Below are 18052 nucleotides of genomic sequence, written 5' to 3'. Positions count from 1 at the left end.
ACAGTAAGAAGCAGCCAACAGAGGAGCTAAGCAGGTGACCAAGGCCAATGGAGATAATGTGGCAGAGGACATACCCGATTTCTGCATAGCAGTTGTTTAGAATGCATTAGTAGATTTTCTATGAATTCATGATTAAGTTGCCCACTTTGAAGTCAGAAATATGTGCTTAAAATCTCTTCTCTAGAATTTAAGAGCTGTATCATTGAAAGCTTTTTTTTTTTTTCTTACCTGTAAAATCAGGGTAGTAATAACATTTTTGTTAAAGAGTTATTGTGAGAATTAAATGTGATAATGCAATTAGTTATAACCCACCTAAGACAGGCAAGATAAGAATTAACTTGCGTACAACTAAACTTAGATAGTAATAGATTATAATAGTTGATCCTAACTGGAAAAAAAACAAGAGTTTTAATAAGCAAGCTCTTTGAGTAGAACTCTAGAGGCCACTAACATTAGAGTTTATGTGAAAAGCACCTCCAGAATTATTAAATGATTTGTATATTTGTACCTAGTGGCCTAGTACAATATGTTAATATTAATTAAAATATACTTACATAAAATACCTATTTGATGACTTATTAATGTGAGACTGAAAATTTCTTCTAATCCCAACTCTGTTGAGAATGCATTATTTCATAAGAAATGTGGTCTCTTGAAATTAACCATGAATGGAGAACAACTTCAAATGTCCCGGGAAAAGAAAGAAGATAGAGGACCTTCTCACAGTGGTGTCTGTTAGTGCCTGGAATAACCCTTTTAGAACTCAATAATAGCATGATCACAATTGGGAAACTTGGAATAGTAAAGTCTCAGTTGTTAAGAAGGAAAAAAAAAAAGAAAAGAAAAAAGACTCAGTTGTTGCCCTTGGGTCTTAATATCTGATCATTGTAAATTTTTCTCTTTAAAACAATTCTGACTAATCATATGTTATTCATTAATTTATCCATGAAACTCCAGCCCTCTTAAAAATCAATCAGGTGGGAAACTCAGTCTTACACAATGATTTGACACTAATACAGGATTGACTGGCTATTTGGCCATTTAGTTCAACTTCCATAAGGGAGGAGAAGCTAGCTAGTCACATAAGGCCATTCCACTCATTGTCCTGTTCTTAATATAGGTGCGAGGAAGCAGCGTCTCTTAAGCAACCATAATGAATGCTTGCCATAAATTAGCTAAATATCTATTTTATTCCTAGTTGGAATTTTTCTCCCAAATAGGTTATGCTATATGCTACACAGACATACAAACAAGGAGAAAAAAGAAAGAAAAAATCAAGAGTTATAATTACATTCACATATTGGCTAATTGGGCCCTTCGGGGCCTTCTTCCTAATTATAAGAGGGCATACAAAGAAGAAATAGCACTAGAAGCAAGTATGTATAGAATGAATATGAGTTTAAATGGGTTATGCTGGCTATATAAAAGCTGTAAAACTTGATAGGAAAGGAATGCTATTACTTGCCAAACATCTCCTACACATTAAAAAAATAAAATAAAATAAAAATAAGGCCCACAGCAGTGTCACTGACAGAATATAAGATGAGGGGGGGGAAATGTTAGCATTAAAGAGGACACATTGAAAAAGGAAGACTCCTAGTATATACTGTAGATGTATGTTTCATTATATCTGTGTTAGAAATTCAAGGAAATTATTATATCATTTGCAATTTTAAAAAAACATATTTTTGTGGCAAATTTAATACATGTAAGATTTTTCTGACTTCTTTATAGAAAATGATATAAGACACATTACATAAATAGAAGCTTGGAAATCTTCAGAAAATATATTCATTTGTAATGTATAAACTTTGATGATTATTACATTTTGAGAGCAAAGGTAGATTTTGATCCCTGATATTAGAAAACTATATACTGTTGCTCTTATAATTCTTCTTTCTCTCTCATATAATTCTTAAAATAAAATGTACTTTTTTTTCTTTTTCTGGGGATTTAAGATGGTAGAAGGATGGAGAAAGAGTGCAACCCTGTTAAAGCAAATCATGGAACATTTTACAAGGTTGTAATTCATTTTATTTTACATCAAGTGGTACCCTTTTGACATGCCTATAAATGTCTGATGTTTATAGTAGATGTGTATAAAATATTACATTACACCTTATAACTGAGATAAACTGGCAAGAACCCTAAAGCTCAATAGGAACAAGATTGACTTTATCTCTTAAAACTGTCATTTTAATTTTCCACACTAGACAATGCTATAGATGTCAGATGACTTAAGTTCCCGGTGGCTAATATACCACAATCTTATGTTTTGAATTTAGTGCCTAATCAAATTGCTATGCCTTTAGAATTCTTATCTTGATTTATGTGAATTGATAGAGGGTACCCTCTTTAGTATACCCGAAGGAACAATGTATGTTATTGCTTTCTAAATGCAAATCCTGCTCCCAGATTTATGCCATAGACAATGCAACTGCACTATTAAAAAAAAAAAAGAATTTGAAATGAGACCCCAAAAAACTGAAATGACAATTTTTGAGTCAAGCAACTGGCTCTGATGCTCTGTGGGCTGCCATGACCGAGCCCGGGTGCTCAAGCAGAGCATGTGCAGTCCACAACCTGCAATTTCAAAGTTACCTTCTGTGGAGTTAGAATTAAATGCCCAGCTAATACAAAGAAAATTTCCCCTTGTGCAAAATCTAATCAAATGTAATATGTTCCTAATTATGAATTCAGTTCATACAAAGAAAACTGGCTTTCATTTGTGCAGCATTTTCAGTCAGAAATGGGAAACGCACATTTAAGTACACAGATTTTCAAGTCCTTATTCTTTTCATTTCAATACCCAATTATGGACCCAATTTTACCCTCAAATACTAATATTCAACTCCCTAGGCTGTCAGGTTGGTACAAAAATCTTGGGTTCAGCACAAGTAGAAGTAAGTTCAAAAATGATTCCAGAGGAAGGAGGAAAAATAAACTATTCAGATGATAAATATGAAAAAAAAAAGTTATCTGAAGTAAAACTATACCAGGTTAAAAAATCTCAAATTCAGTATGTTTGAGAAAATGATCAATCCTTGGTTTCTTTTTCTACCTGTTCAATGTTTCACTATTGTTTTCTCTCTCTCTCTCTCTCTCTCTCCCTCTCTCTCTCTCTCTCTCTCTCTCTCTCTCTCTCTCTCTCTCTCTCTCTCTCTCTCTCTCTCTCCTGTCTCCCATTTATTGCTCTATCCCATTTTCTCTGCCCACTTAATTTTAGAATATTTACTTGCAACCATGGACTATAGAAATAATTTCAACAATTTAACTTTTTTTGGTAAATTTAAAGTTACAATTTCTGTAAATCTCAGAAAATCAGTGTTTTAGGCAAATTTACAATAACCAATTTTAAAATTAGTCAAATGCAAACATTTTTACTTGTAAATAATATTTTGGTTTCTTGTTTATTTTCTTAAAGTTGAAAACAGAATTGTACATAAAAATAAAGGCAAACATGTTATTGGTCTTGATGCCAGAACACAGAATCTGATTTAACTTTTAAATCTGAAATAACTCTAAATCTGATATGAACTATAAATATGCCATCTTTCATGCACATAAACCATGTGTCCCAAGTATCTAGAAACTCAGATTCTCTCTGACCCTCAACCAGAGCACTGATATTAACTGGATGTTGAGTGGTATTGTGCACTTGGTTGAATAAAGGGTGAAAAAAGCTCTAGCTATGGAAAAGCTTGCAAGACACCAGGTGTTGTTGCTCCAGTAGAAAAGGAGATGGGGAAGGAGAATGGATACAAGTTTCTTTAACTCCCAAAAAAACGTTAGAATAGAAAATCATGAAAATTTGATCAGGAAACTAAGGTAGTGCCATCGATGAAGGTAAGCAATATGCATAACAAGAGAAGGCAAGGAAATGTCACTAAAACATAAAAAGTCATCTTTACATTTGCTCAATATTAAGTCGTAGATGCTGTGCTATCAAAAAGAAAGTATTTTCTGCAATGCCCACACCTACCTATATTATACCATTTGGCAACATCTAGAATAGGAAAGGTACCTGTGACTGAATTCAGTGACTGAACAGACAAAAAAAAAAGACCTACTTGGATATTCTTTTTGTGTGTGTGTGTGGATATTCTTATTAAAATCAATGGAGATTCACCAGATATTTCAGGAGAAATGTGATCCTGATCGGGGGGAGGGGGGGATGTTTTCCTAAATCATTGATTTGGTTTGGTTTTTTGTAGGGCGCAGTTTCCAACTGAAATGAAATATATTAGGACGTGAACTGTTTCTATTTTTCTAACCATCTTGTTCACAATTTCCAAAACAAGATTAGCCTTTAAGGAATATTTTAAAATAGATTTATACAAGAAGTCGTTCTTTAACTTATTTTCTCTGATCAAGCATATTAAAAATACACTGTGGGGGTGGTACTGGATGAAAGAAGACCAAGATATTAGTCAAAGAATATATATGTATAGCCCATGGGCACAGACAACAGTGTGGGTTTGGCCAAAGGAGGGGGGGAGGGATTGGGAAAGGGGGACAGGGGCTAGGTGGAGGTGGGCAAAGGGGGCAAATGGAGAACATCTATAATAGTGTCAACAATTAAATATATATACACTCTATCTCTTTTCATGACTGGTAATTATAGGAATGCTTGTCAAAGGAAATGAAGTGAAACTAAACTTATTAAAGTATTCACAACTAATGTATGAAGTGCTAAGCTATGGCACTATAGTTTGGACACTATACAAAATGAACAACTTACTATTAATAATTTAGGGCACAGTGGAAAAAAAAAGAAAGTGAGGCATTTCAAAAATTTAAGGACTTTTTGAAGCAATAGTCAAACTGGAAAGGGAAAATTCAGGGATGCCACTAGCATTAAGTCATGCCTCTTTAAATCCTATCCTGAGGTCAGGAAGTTGCTACTATTACTTAGAAATCAGAAAATGTCAAGAGCCTACATCCAATGTCACAGCTGCCCCAAGGCTCTATGGCTGGTAAGTGGGAATGGAATCTTATAGAGAAACTGAAGCACTCTTAGCAAAAGAGTAAGCAGCATCTGATGATTCTCAAAACAGGTCATATGACAATTACCAGTAACTGAAGAAACTAAAGACATTTTACGCTGGAAAATAGAAAGTTAAAGAAAGTATAAGAATTATTTTGTATAAATAATCTAGAAAATTTATGGGGATACCCATTTCATCCCAAGCAGAAGGCAGCATCGATCGCAATAAGGAGCCAATGAGTTAGCTCTGAGTCATTGGGATAATTCCAAGCATTAAGATTTAAAAATGTTAAAGTGCTAGAGGTTGAATTAGATGACCTCATCCATTTATGTTATTTATATTTCAAAAAGTGCAGTAGTCAAATTTAAAATCAAACCAAATACCATCTATAAAATTAGGAATTAGTCCTATTTATAATAACTTTATCTTTAAAATCTAGGAAACTCAGATTATTGGGTGCAAAAATTCAAATTTCAGTGGTAGAACAAAGTACTTAATTTAACTTCAAGATGAAATAACGTAATAATTTCTGAATCCAAATTTAAGATGGAATTTTTTGCTTAGAATTCATTGAAAAAAATGCACTTATGCAGTCAACCATTTTTAACTATAATACATTTAATAGGAACATGCACATATCAGAATAGCACAGAATATCCAAACACAAGCTTTATGCATGTCTATAAGTTTTGCTTCTTTTTTCTGTTTAAGTATTTTGAGGTGCATTATAAATTTTAAGTTAAAATTTTGTAAATCTTTTCTAATGCAACTGAAGTACTTCAAGGCCTTCTAAAAATAAAAGGTTTTAAAATGAATTATAAAATGTAATATGGTTGCCTATTATATAGATCTTTTATTATCAAAAAAAACCTGACTGAATATATCCTGATATGTCATTATTCTAAGTCTCCTATCATGGATATGAGAGCTTAAAATACAAGTCATTAAATAAGAAAATTTTGAAAATGCACCACTTTATAGTCTTATAGTATTTTAATATCATGGTAATACTACTTTAGATGCTTCCCCAAATTTATAATAGTTTAACATCAATATTGAAAATCTTATGACTTCTAGTTATTTACTGAGACATTTAATTTCAGATATATAGAATAAAGATAGTTCATTTTAATCATAAACTTCCCTAGAAAAACGATATATAATGTTGCAGCATAAAAATGTGTATGAATACAAATTTGTCTTTTTCTCTCCTGTAACCTATAAGAACATTTATTATACTTAGTGTTAGTCTTTTGTATACCGTATTTTTCGGACCATAAGACACACCAGACCATAAGACGCACCAGTTTTTAGAGAAGGGAAATGAAGAAAAAAAGATTCTGAAACAAATAGTGTCCTAAAATATTTTATGTGCATTAAAACCCAACATCACAGTCATAAACACATGTAATCAACCCTGAAAAGTAAACAGCAGCATTTAGAACCATTTTAGAGCCGGGCAAGCACACAGAGACCACACAGAGCCGGGCAAGTAAAAAAACTTTTTTTTTACAGTATATGTGTAGGCTATATTTGGACCATAAGACGCAGGGACTTTTTCCCCCCACTTCTAGGGGGTAAAAAGTGCGTCTTATGGTCCGAAAAATATGGTAAGTACAAATATTTTTTTTCCTCTTACATGTAAAATGTTTCATTAAAAGTAATTTTTTTCTGCTTAGACTGACTTTTTTCTATAGCATTGCAGGACAATGAACCTGGGATTCAGACTGGTTTGAGTAGATTTGACTCATGGTAGCACCATTTCTTGGCTGGATGTTTTCTGGAAATGTATTCACCCTCTCCAGCACCAATTACTCATCTCCAAAATGAATAAAATACTAGCCACACTTATTAGAGTGATTTTGAGGGTTCCATGAATTAATACATGTAAAGTTAAAATTCTGCCTATCATAAAGTAAATGTTATTATTAAAAACACTGTTTAAGAAATATTTATTGAGAGATTACTATGTGCTCGGCACTCTTCGTTGTGCAGGGTGACTCTCTTAGTTGCTATGGTTGATCTGAAATGCCATTATCAATGAATGATCAGTCACTTTACTAGGAACTGAGTTTATCAAGATAAATGCTTTCTAATCTCAAAAGATTTTACCAGGCAAGGGAGCAAAATGAAGGCTATAATATATTGTGATAGTATTATGACAGAATATGCACAGGGTGCCCTTAGTAGCATAAAGGAGAATTGTAACTCAGACTGGTTTAGGCCACTTAGGCCACAATTTGACCATCTATGAAAGAAATAATATGTGTACTGATTAATGTAGGCTAAAGGGGTATTTCTTGAAAAGTGTGAGCAACCTTAAAGTACATATGTCAAAAGCAATTTTCCCATAAGACATAATGAGAAAAGATTACATTGCCTCATTTCTAGGACACCAGCTACAGTTATAGGTTAATTGCTGATTCTGGTACTGATTAAAAGAGCAGCAGAGGTCTCCTCTACCAGCACACTAGTGCAAAAATTGCAAATGCTACCAAGACCCCCTTAGGAAAGGGTGGTCAATAAAACAGCTTCTACTCTGCTCTCTGGAATGGCATGCAACAACTTATTAGAACTAGAGATTCCTATTGACCTTGATTACTAAAAGGCTGCTCTCCTGGTATAATTCAAGGACAATTTTTTAAAAAGGAGGGAAGGAAAAGCATTTGAAGCAAAACCACTTCAGTGAAAAATTGAAGCAGCATTGAGCATCCATTTACTAATGATGATGACTAGTTTAAGATTGCAACAACAGCATTAATAAATAGTGGTGTATGTATGGTAAAAAGGCTAGATAGCATGTGCTTTTATATTTTAACTAACAAATGCCACTAAGTTTCTACCATAAAAGTTTGCATTAGTTTATTGCCTTCTTTTTATCTGATCAGGAGGAGTATAGCAGCATAAAAGTAAGGCGCTCCTTAGAAAAGCCAGGAAACCTAGTAACAAGTGACAGAAAGAAAAGAAAGGTTGTCAAATAAAATATATTTTAAAACATATTTGAAGAAATAAATGCTAGCACATGTTTGGCATATTGTTATCTTTAATGAAATAATATACTGCAGCATTCATTTAGATTGCTTTAAACATATGAAATTTTATTTTATTTTAGAGAAAAAATGTAGAGCTTAATACTTGAAATTAGAGAGAATGAATGAGCAAATAAAATCCTCAACAGAATCATTTTAGATAACTGTGGAAACAAGTGCATATTTAAAGGTATTATATTCCTTTGGTAGGATTTCCAGATGAAATAAGTTTTATTCTTCCAAAAGGCAGGGAATGTGGTTCTCTTACGGAGGTATAAAGAACTATATACGGAGTCTCCCAAAATGTATATGCTCTTTGAATGATTACACAGTCAGTGTTTATTTACTCACAGTTCATTTTCAAAATTTAAAGGAATCTATAGAAATGGCTAATTGTTTTGACAACACCCATTTTCAAAGAATGATCATTCTGGTCAAGGCACTACTGATAATACAAAACAATGGCATCACAAACATCAAGAATCATTTCATTCTGTATTTGTGTATCCTCAATTAATCAACTATTGCTCATTTTGGACCATAGACTTAATCTTTTATGTATCCCCATTAAAAAAAAAAGTCTAGTGGATAAATTTTCTTTGTTCAAAGCTTAGTCTGACTTCACCCATTATTTCAAATCAATTAAATCTGAAAATGAGTGAAAATTAAGTGTGTTATCAGTTGTTAACACCCTATGTCTCCAAAAATTGTATATAAAATTTGGATAATTATAAAGGCAGTGTCTGTATTTCAGCTGTGTTTTCAAACTTCCAGTGGCATTTAAGAATGAATTTCTTTTTTCCAAAGCTTAGTCTGGCTGAAAAGAAAGAAACATCAATTGAACCATCAGCTATTGAAGTGTGTATATATGTGTTTGGGACACTCTGTATGTCCTGTGACTGGGTATAGCCTGAATTTAGCTTGTGATCAGTTAGTAATTTAAATTGATTTATCCTAAGGATGTTTGTGCCAGTCTTTCTCTGAAAGGTCTTCAAGAAAACTCTTGTATAAAAAAGAAGAGTGCTTGATTTCCTTTGACAACTAAGTCCTATAAATAGTTTGCTCCTCTCAGCAGGCATTCTGAGAACAGAGCAAGGAAAATGAACACCAGGAAGGGCACCAACCTTTCCCTCCCAAATAGCCCCATGTTAGTCCTCTACTCACCAAATCCTATCAATGTTAACCTTCTGTTCTTAACTAGCTGTTATAGAGATGTGGCTCTCACCACTATCGCAATATCCTACACCGTATTTGTGCTGTTGATAAGGCCACTAGCAATGTCTAAAGCATCAGCTATTTCACTGTTTAGGTATGAATCTCTTGTGTGTGGCTATGGAAGCACTGAATTCAGTGACTACTCTGTGAAAAGAGTAGAGGAGAGAATAAAACACAACATATGGAGAGAAACCAAGATGGCGGCCTAGGTAAGCACCTAAGCTGCCGCCTCACACAATAATTTCAGAACAACAACTAAAAGACAGAACGGACATCATCCAAAACCACAGGAAAGCTGGCGGACTGGAAAAAATCTACAACTAAAAAGAAGGAGAGAGGTTCACGAATCAGGGGAGCTGCAAAGCGCTAAGGTAGGGAGACTTGTGCACAGAGAGGAAGGGCATCCAAGGAAGCCCCCAATTGCACTGAACCCTTTCCAACTGCACTGAACCCCAGCCCTGGCTGAAACCCCATGGAACCAGGCTCATATAGGTGGAGTCTGGACTGTAGAGAAAGGCACCCTGAGACTCAGAGACTGAGAGCTTCTGGGGAGTCAGGAGCTGCAGAGGGCAGAGTCTACAGTCACACTCATGTGAGTGCTCACAGAGAGATCTGACCGTAGAGGTTGCCAAGGCCTCTCCATAGCAGAAGGATTGGACTGAGTTGGAAGCTCCAGACTACAGAGACCCAAAACAATTCTGGGCGACCCCCTGGGGCACCCAAGCTCTTACAGGGGTAATTGGGACTGTCAGACAGAAACTCAGGGGATCCCTGGAAGGCAGAGGTCTGAGGCGTGCACACAAGGGCAGGTATGACGGGAAGCCAAGATTGTGGGCTCAGCCCTGAGACTCCTCCCCATCCAAGCTTAGCACAGAGGCTTTTGCAATATTGCAAGTCTAATACTATAAGACTGTCTCCAATATAGAAGGTATCCCAGAGTAGACACAGCCGATAATCACATCCAATTGGCCTGGAGGTCAATTCCTCCCAATAATACCAACAATAATCAAGACTTAACTACAACAAGGGTGTACATGCAATCCACAAAGGGGAACACCAAGAATGTCTACCTCAGGTAACTGGGGAGGCTGACCCATTGGACCATATAGGACACCAAACACACAAAGCCATCCTACCAACTCAGGGAAGCAGTGAAAATGCCGAAACAAGGAAAAAGATCTCAAACAAAAGAAATGGAGGAAAACAAAAGACTGGTTATAGAGTTCAAAACCATGCTTATAAGGTTTTTCAAGAATTTCCTAGAAAAGGCTGATAAATTTAATGAGACCCTCGGGGATATAAAAAAGAAATTAAACCAACTAGAAATTAAACATACACTAACTTAAATTTAAAAAAAATATTATACAGAGACCCAACAGCAGTCAAGAAGAACACAAGAATCAAGTCAAAGATTTGGAATACAAAGAGGCAAGGGACACTCTTCTGGAGAAGCAAGAAGAGAAGAGAATCCAGAAAGTTGAAGATATTGTAAGAAGCCTCTGGGACAACTTCAAGCGTACCAACATCAGAATTATGAGAGTGCCAGAAGAAGAGAGAGAGCAAGACACGGAAAACATATTTGAAGAAATAAGGACCAAAAACTTCCCCTACCTGGTGAAAGAAATAGACTTACAAGTACAAGAAGCACACAGAACCCCAAACAAAAGGAATCCAAAGAGGACCACATCAAGACACATCATAATTAAAATGCCAAGGGCAAAAGACAAAGAGAGAATCTAATAAGTAGCAAGAGAAAAACAGTTGGTTACCTATAAGGGAGCACCCATACAACTACTAGCTGATTTCTCAACAGAAACTATGCAGGCCAGACTAGAGTGGCGAGACATATTCAAAGCGATGGATAGCGAGAACCTACAACTAAGTTTACTCTACCCAGCAAAGTTATCATTCAGAATTGAATGGCAGATAAAGAGCTTCACACATAAGGAAAAGCTAAAGGAGTTCATCACCACCAAACCAGTATTAAATGAAATGCTGAAAGGTATTATTTAAGAAGAGGAAGAAGAAGAAAAAAGATAAAAATCAATGATCAACAAATACATATATATCAACAAGTGAATCTAAACATCAAGTGAATTAAAAATCCAAGGAACAGAATAAACTGGTGAATATAATAGAATCAGGGGCAAAGAAAGGGAGTGGATTGATAATTATCAGGGGGAAAGGAGTGTGGGGGGTGCAGGAAGAGACTGGATTAAAATTGTACACCTATGGATGAGGACAATGGGGAGGGGATGTAGAGGAAGAGGGTGGGGTGGGAACCGGGTGGAAGAGAGCTATGGAGGGAAAAGGGAGAAACAATTGTAATAATCTGAGCAATAAAGATTTATTAAATTTGAAAAAAATAATAATAAATAAAGTGACAGTCCTAAACACACACACACACACACACACACACACACACACACACACACAAAGAAAAGAGAAAAAAAAGAATAGAGGAAACAGATACTGTTACAACTATTGTCAATTCTTTTTTTTAAAATATATTTTATTGATTTTTTACAGAGAGGAAGGAAGAGAGATAGAGAGCTAAAAACATCGATGAGAGAGAAACATTGACCAGCTGCCTCTTGCACACCCCCTACCAGGGATGTGCCCACAACCAAGGTACATGCCCTTGACTGGAATTGAACCTGGGACCTTTCAGTCCGCAGACCAATGCTCTACCACTGAGCCAAACCGGGTTCGGCTATTGTCAATTATTTAAGGCTGGACAAGTCCCTTCTGTTGTGAGGTGTAAAGGGAAATTATATTATGGCAATATGTCATTTATTCAGCAAACTATTTATTGAGTCTCCTCCCCATGGAGCTTATATGCAGAGTTGCCAATAGGAAAGCTAAAATAGAATAGTCATTGGTGGCAACACCAAGGCTGGTGTATCTTGGCATAAACATAACAATTTTACTAATTTCGAATTTCTCACAGAGGAGCTTCAGCTCCAGCTTGGGGATGCCTCACTGTCCCTCACCCCCAAGTAGGTCTGAGATGCCTAATAACAAATTAATATATATTAGGCTGTATCAAAAAAAAACTGCTCTGTTAGGTAGATGTTCATAAATACCTTGTTGGTTGATTAACTTACTTAAACAAGCTCTGCATTTAATGGTTTGATGATACTAAATATTATAGTTCCTACGATAATTTTGTTGATTATTTAATATATATTTTCTTTTTATTATTCACTCAAGAAATATTGTTCATAATTTGACACAAGGTTGGAAACTAGAAAGATCATAGAGGGGAGAGAGAAAGAGAGGGAGAGAGGGGGAGGGAGAGAGAGAGAGAGAGAGAGAGAGAGAGAGAGAGAGAGAGAGAGAGATGAGTTATTTTAAAGAGCTAATGTTTTAGTGGGAAATTTAAGATTGAGAAAACAATTGCACAGGTATTAAATCAATTACAATTTGATAAGTACCAAGAAGGGGTGAAGGAGTTACTAGATCATTCTTACAAAACCTGGCCCTGACTTTATCTGGAAAGGCCTTCCCATATTGTACTTGAGTGCAAAAGACTGTGTTATAGAGGTTAAAGTGAGGGAAAATGTCTGGTTGCAGGGGAGATTACACCTAAAAGACTCTGTGACAGAAATGAGTATCCATATACCAACACTGCACGTTTCCTCCACTTCAATGTGCCATCTTCACCAGAGGTAGCTCTGACCAGTCAGGGATTGTTCCTTACCCAACAGGTGACTAATTTCCATTCAAGACGTTTGAATGAAAGTGGTATGTGTCATTTATTCTCCCTAACTGAGCTGCAGGATGAAAGGAGTCTCTGTACCTGAAATGCTACATAAAGAAAGTTCACTAGACTACATCAAAGACCAAAATCAGATTGTTAGATGAGTAAACAAAAAGCATCTATTCTTTCAAATCCATTAAAACATGGGAGTCTGTTTTCACAGGTGCAATATGGTTAATGTTACCCTAACCAAAACAGTGTGAGTTGGAAAGTAACTGAAGATTTTGTAGTTATTGAAAGATGTGGAGTGTGAGTATAGCACATAAAGAAAAGAGAACATAAATTGGACTGTGTGCTTGTATTTCTGGCACTGTGGCAAGATAAATATCTTGAAAATATCTCACTATAATACAGCTAGAAATCCTGGACAAATATAATAAACATTATTTTCAAAGTAGAGTTAAATGCTATCCCACTCTAAATATATATCCAAATCAAAGGGAAAGGTGAAAGTTAGAATGGTAAGCTAAAAGTTATATCTCTATCAATGTCAGGAATCAAATGTTAATGGGGAATAGGGGCATGAACTTTGGCCCAGGCAATTGGAATGTGAGGTGGGGAAGGAAGATGGCAGAATTAAGACATCCCCATAACTCCATTTTCCAGACCAGGAAAGAGCTATATATATATCCTGAGGGGAAAAAATAATAAACCAATAAATAAACATGACAAGTCAACTTATCTGGCTTGGCCTGTGCTGTGGTGGAAACAAGTCTGAAAGAATTAATAAATACAAGCTTGCTCTCACTTTAGGCTTTGGATGATCAAATTTGCACTGTGTAGCTCAAAGAAAAGCATACAGCCAAATTAATATAAAATAATTATGAGTTAAGAAAAGTTATAAGGCACCTATACTTTAAAACATTATCTTTTAAAATGGATTTCCAAAATGGCTCCATATGCTTCTCACAGAAAAAGAAGCCCACACTTGCAGTCCAAATTTTATAAAACAGTTTAGTAAATATCGCATCAAGAGCATCATAGCATGAGAATTCAGCTCCTACATTTTATAGATAGTTGAATTAATAAATGTAGGATAAAAAAATTCTTTAAAATGTTTAATGAATTAACATAGCAAAAGTGAAAAACAAGAAACAGACTAAGAATTTATGTGTAATGCATAAAAACCACAGATTCTATGTAGAGGTAGTATACATTCCTACAATTCCACATAAAACAAAACAAAAGAATCCAGTTCAAATGTGCTAACTATAATTTACATAAGAGAACCCAAATGGCCAATACACATAAAATGTTTATAAACATTATGATGTATAGTATATTTCTTCTAGATTTTAGCGGAACCAGGTACATGGTCAAATATTTTATAATCCATGTGGAAGATGCTATGAGACACTGCTCATCTCCCCCTTGGAAATGAAAGACTTTTATTCCACCAGCTTCAGGCAGTGTTACTATTGGAAAACCCTCACTGGCCAGCTTCCTTAAGGGAAACTGAGGGAATACCTCAACTGAACAGCACATCCAAGCTTACATTCAGAAACCAATGACTGAATGATGCATGGATAAAAAAAAAAAAAAAAAAAAAAAAAAAAACATGCCCAGATCCTGGGTTTCAACTCAAGTCAACAGTAAAGAATGATGCCAGCTTCAGATTTTCATAAGTGTTGATCCCAAGAATTCTCCCTAATCCACACCTGCTTCCTAATCTCAAGCTGCTTTCAGGGGTCCAACCTGTAACAGGGGGTGTCAATCCTGGCCTAAGAATGGAAATGGTGGGATGGGATTTGGAAACTGGATTATCTGCCATCTGGCTAGTAGCAAACACTCCAGTCATCACTGGAGGTGAGGTAAACAAGGATGGCCCAGGCATAAGATACCAGTGCAATTGCTAAAATATTCACAGGATGCACCTGTACTCAGAATTTGTCACTATCTTCTCACTGAGCCCTACACCAGTAACTAAGTTTCATTACCAACAAAGGACCTGGTAAGGAAGGGAATGGCTATTATACCTAAACTAGAGGCCCAGTGAATGAAATTCATGCAGAGGGGGTGGGGGGTGTCCCTCAGCCCAGCCTGCATCCTTCCAATATGGAACCCCTTAAGGGATGTCCTACTGCCCTTTTAAATAGGCAATCAGACTTCCCTTGTCACAATCCAGGACTGCTGGCTCCCAACTGCTCACCTGCCTGCCTTTCTGATTGCCCCGAACTGCTTCTGCCTACCAAACTGATCACCCCCTAACCACTCCCCTACATGCTTGATTGATGCCTAACTAGTCCCCTGCCAGTCTCTTTGCCCCTAACTACCCTCCCCTGTGGCCTGGTCCTCCCCCAACTTCTCTCTCCTACAAGCCTGGGTCTCCCCCAACCGCCCTTCCATGTAGGCCCAGTCACCCCAACTTCCCTCCTCTGCTAGCCTGGTCACCCCAAACTGTCCTCCCCTGCAGGCCTGGTCCCTCCCAACTGCCCTCCCCTGCTGGCCATCTTGTGTCCACATGGAGGTAGTCATCTTTGACCATATGGGGGCAGCCAATTTGTGTGTTGGAGTGACAGTCAATTTGCATATTACTCTTTTACTAGGTAGGATAGAGGCCTGGTGCATGAGTGGGGCCCAGCTGGTTTGCCATGAAGAGTGTTCCAGATCAGTGTGGATGTTCCCTTGGGGTATGGGGCGGCCTGGGAGAAGAGCCTAATGTGGTTTACAGGCCACTCTTGCTCCCTGGCAACCAAAGCAGAGGCCCTGGTATCTGTGATTTATTTATCATCTACAATTGAAACTTTGTAGCCTTGAGTTGAGCCAAGACTCCTGTTTGCTCCAGGATCGCAGCCATTTTTGTTGGGATTTATTTATCCTCTTTCATTGAAACTTTGTAGCCTGGAGTGGAGCCTAGGCCAGCCAGGGCAGGTGGAAAGCTTGGCTTCCTCCATCTCTGGGGGCAACACAAGCCTCCTGCTCTCTCCAGTTCTGTGGCTGCCATCATTTTTGTTGGGATTTATTTATCTTCTATAATTGAAACTTTATAACATTGAGTGGAGACCTGGGCCAGTAAGGGAAGGTGGAAAGCTTGGCTTCCTCCATTGCCAGGGAAACCCAAGCCTCCTCCTGCTTTCTGTGACTGCAGCAATCTTGGTTGGGTTTACTTACATATTCACTCCTGATTGGCTTGTGGGTGTGGCTTGTGGGTATGGCTTGTGGTGTGGTAGAGGTATGGTCAATTTGCATATTACTCTTTTATTAGATAGGATGGAGCTGCAGGACCTAGTCAATAGAATAGGAGAGCAGGCTCAGAGCTAAATTCTCTGGGTGCATAATGAAGAGGACAGAACATAACCAAATCTGCACAATATCTAAACAATCACATTCACAAGAAAATCAAACAAGTTAAAAATATTTTGCCTTCATAAAGGTACACCTCTGGATATGTAAATAATTACATTCTCACCAACATACCATAACTTTATGATTATATGATAAAGAACATTTCTTAAAAATTCAAACTAATTTATTTTAAAAATGCAAAATCTCTGGCATGATTTAGGATAAATATTATGACATAAAAGAGTAAAGTGTACATGACTTAGAAAAACCCCATGAATGTTATTTCTCAAGACCAAATGTTTGAAAACAAACTTTAAGAGCAGAGAAGTCAAGATTGTACTATCTAAGTACCTAAAGTCCACAATTTCTCTCTTACCAAGTGATTGGTGATTTGAATGCTTTGACAGTTAGGTGAGGTGTTACCTTATGGTTGAAGAGAACCCCAGCTGCAACAGGTACCTGAATAAAAAGCCATCCAACATTTGGAGCAAGCTAGTATACACCGCATCTATGCAAACAAGTAGGAACTTGCCTCCCATAACTGTTCTGGATCTAATCCAACAGAGTGGCAAATGGGCAGTTAACAACCCCAAAATCTCCTACCTTAGAAATAGCATTAATTTTAGGCTAAACATACATAAAGCAAATATAATGAGTTTTCCATCACAACCTTTAAAAAGACCCTAATAAAGCATTTTTTATAACCTAACCATATGGTGAACTCCATTATAGGACCTGACAGCCTCTTATAAGACCATAAACTGTACTTCTAGATAACTATCATTTTGCCCTGAATCTATGATTATGATGTATAAATAATTAAATATTCAATACTATACATTAATGAATATGTTAACTTTAGACCAGTAACATATTTTTTCAAAGAAATTACATGGCAGAGCAAGTATTCATTGAGGTGAGTTCTAATGCCATAGCCAAATCACCTATTGGTATCCATTAAAAATATATTACTTCAGAAGGACATATATGGAAAATAATTCATTACATTACCCAATTATAAAGAAACAGATTTCTTTACTGACAGGGCAAAGAAAAAGTTGCATTTTGCTTAATTATGCCTTTTTCTTTTTGCTCTTTTTTTCTACTCTAACTTTTATGGCAGTATCCGGGAAACAATGTTAAGGAAAGCAAACAAAACAAAATAAAACAAAACAAAACATAGAAACAAAAATGCTCCATTTGAATAGAATCCTTTGTTAAGATGTGAGTAACTACTCTATTCAGTTTGCCATTGTACATTTTTGTGAGTGCCATGAATATAGGCTATATTTTTAGTGTCTACCCTTCAAATATTCTGGAATCATAAATATTAAAAGAGCTCAAAGTTTAATGAGCATTGAGACAACATTAGGGTTAGGAATTATTTGCACTTGATGGTTAACTACTTTGTTGAATATTTTAGAAGAAACCAATAATATTTTTGTGGAGCCATACTGGAGAGATGGTGGAAAGAAGAGCATTTTTATCCCAAGATTCTATTTGACTCTTTGTCCAAGAGATAGCCCTATGTAGCAGGTATCCCTGACCAAAACAAAAGTGCAAATTGACTTTGACATGAATAATGTTGAGAAGGTTCAAAGGAAGGATTTTAATGAAACATAGGAGAAATAGATGAAACATATTTTTGGTATTGGATTGTTATCAAATGTGGGTTCTTATATCCAGGACTCTATAACACTCTGGCTATTCAGTATGAGAGAAAGAAAATGAAGTGTGGAGACCTGCTATCTACATCCTTATCTATAATTCAC

The sequence above is a fragment of the Pipistrellus hanaki genome (genome assembly GCF_964339955.1).
Source record: "Pipistrellus hanaki genome assembly, chromosome: 2".
Taxonomy (NCBI): domain Eukaryota; kingdom Metazoa; phylum Chordata; class Mammalia; order Chiroptera; family Vespertilionidae; genus Pipistrellus; species Pipistrellus hanaki.
The sequence above is the reverse complement of the archived record's forward strand: the minus strand, read 5'-3'. Positions refer to the sequence as shown.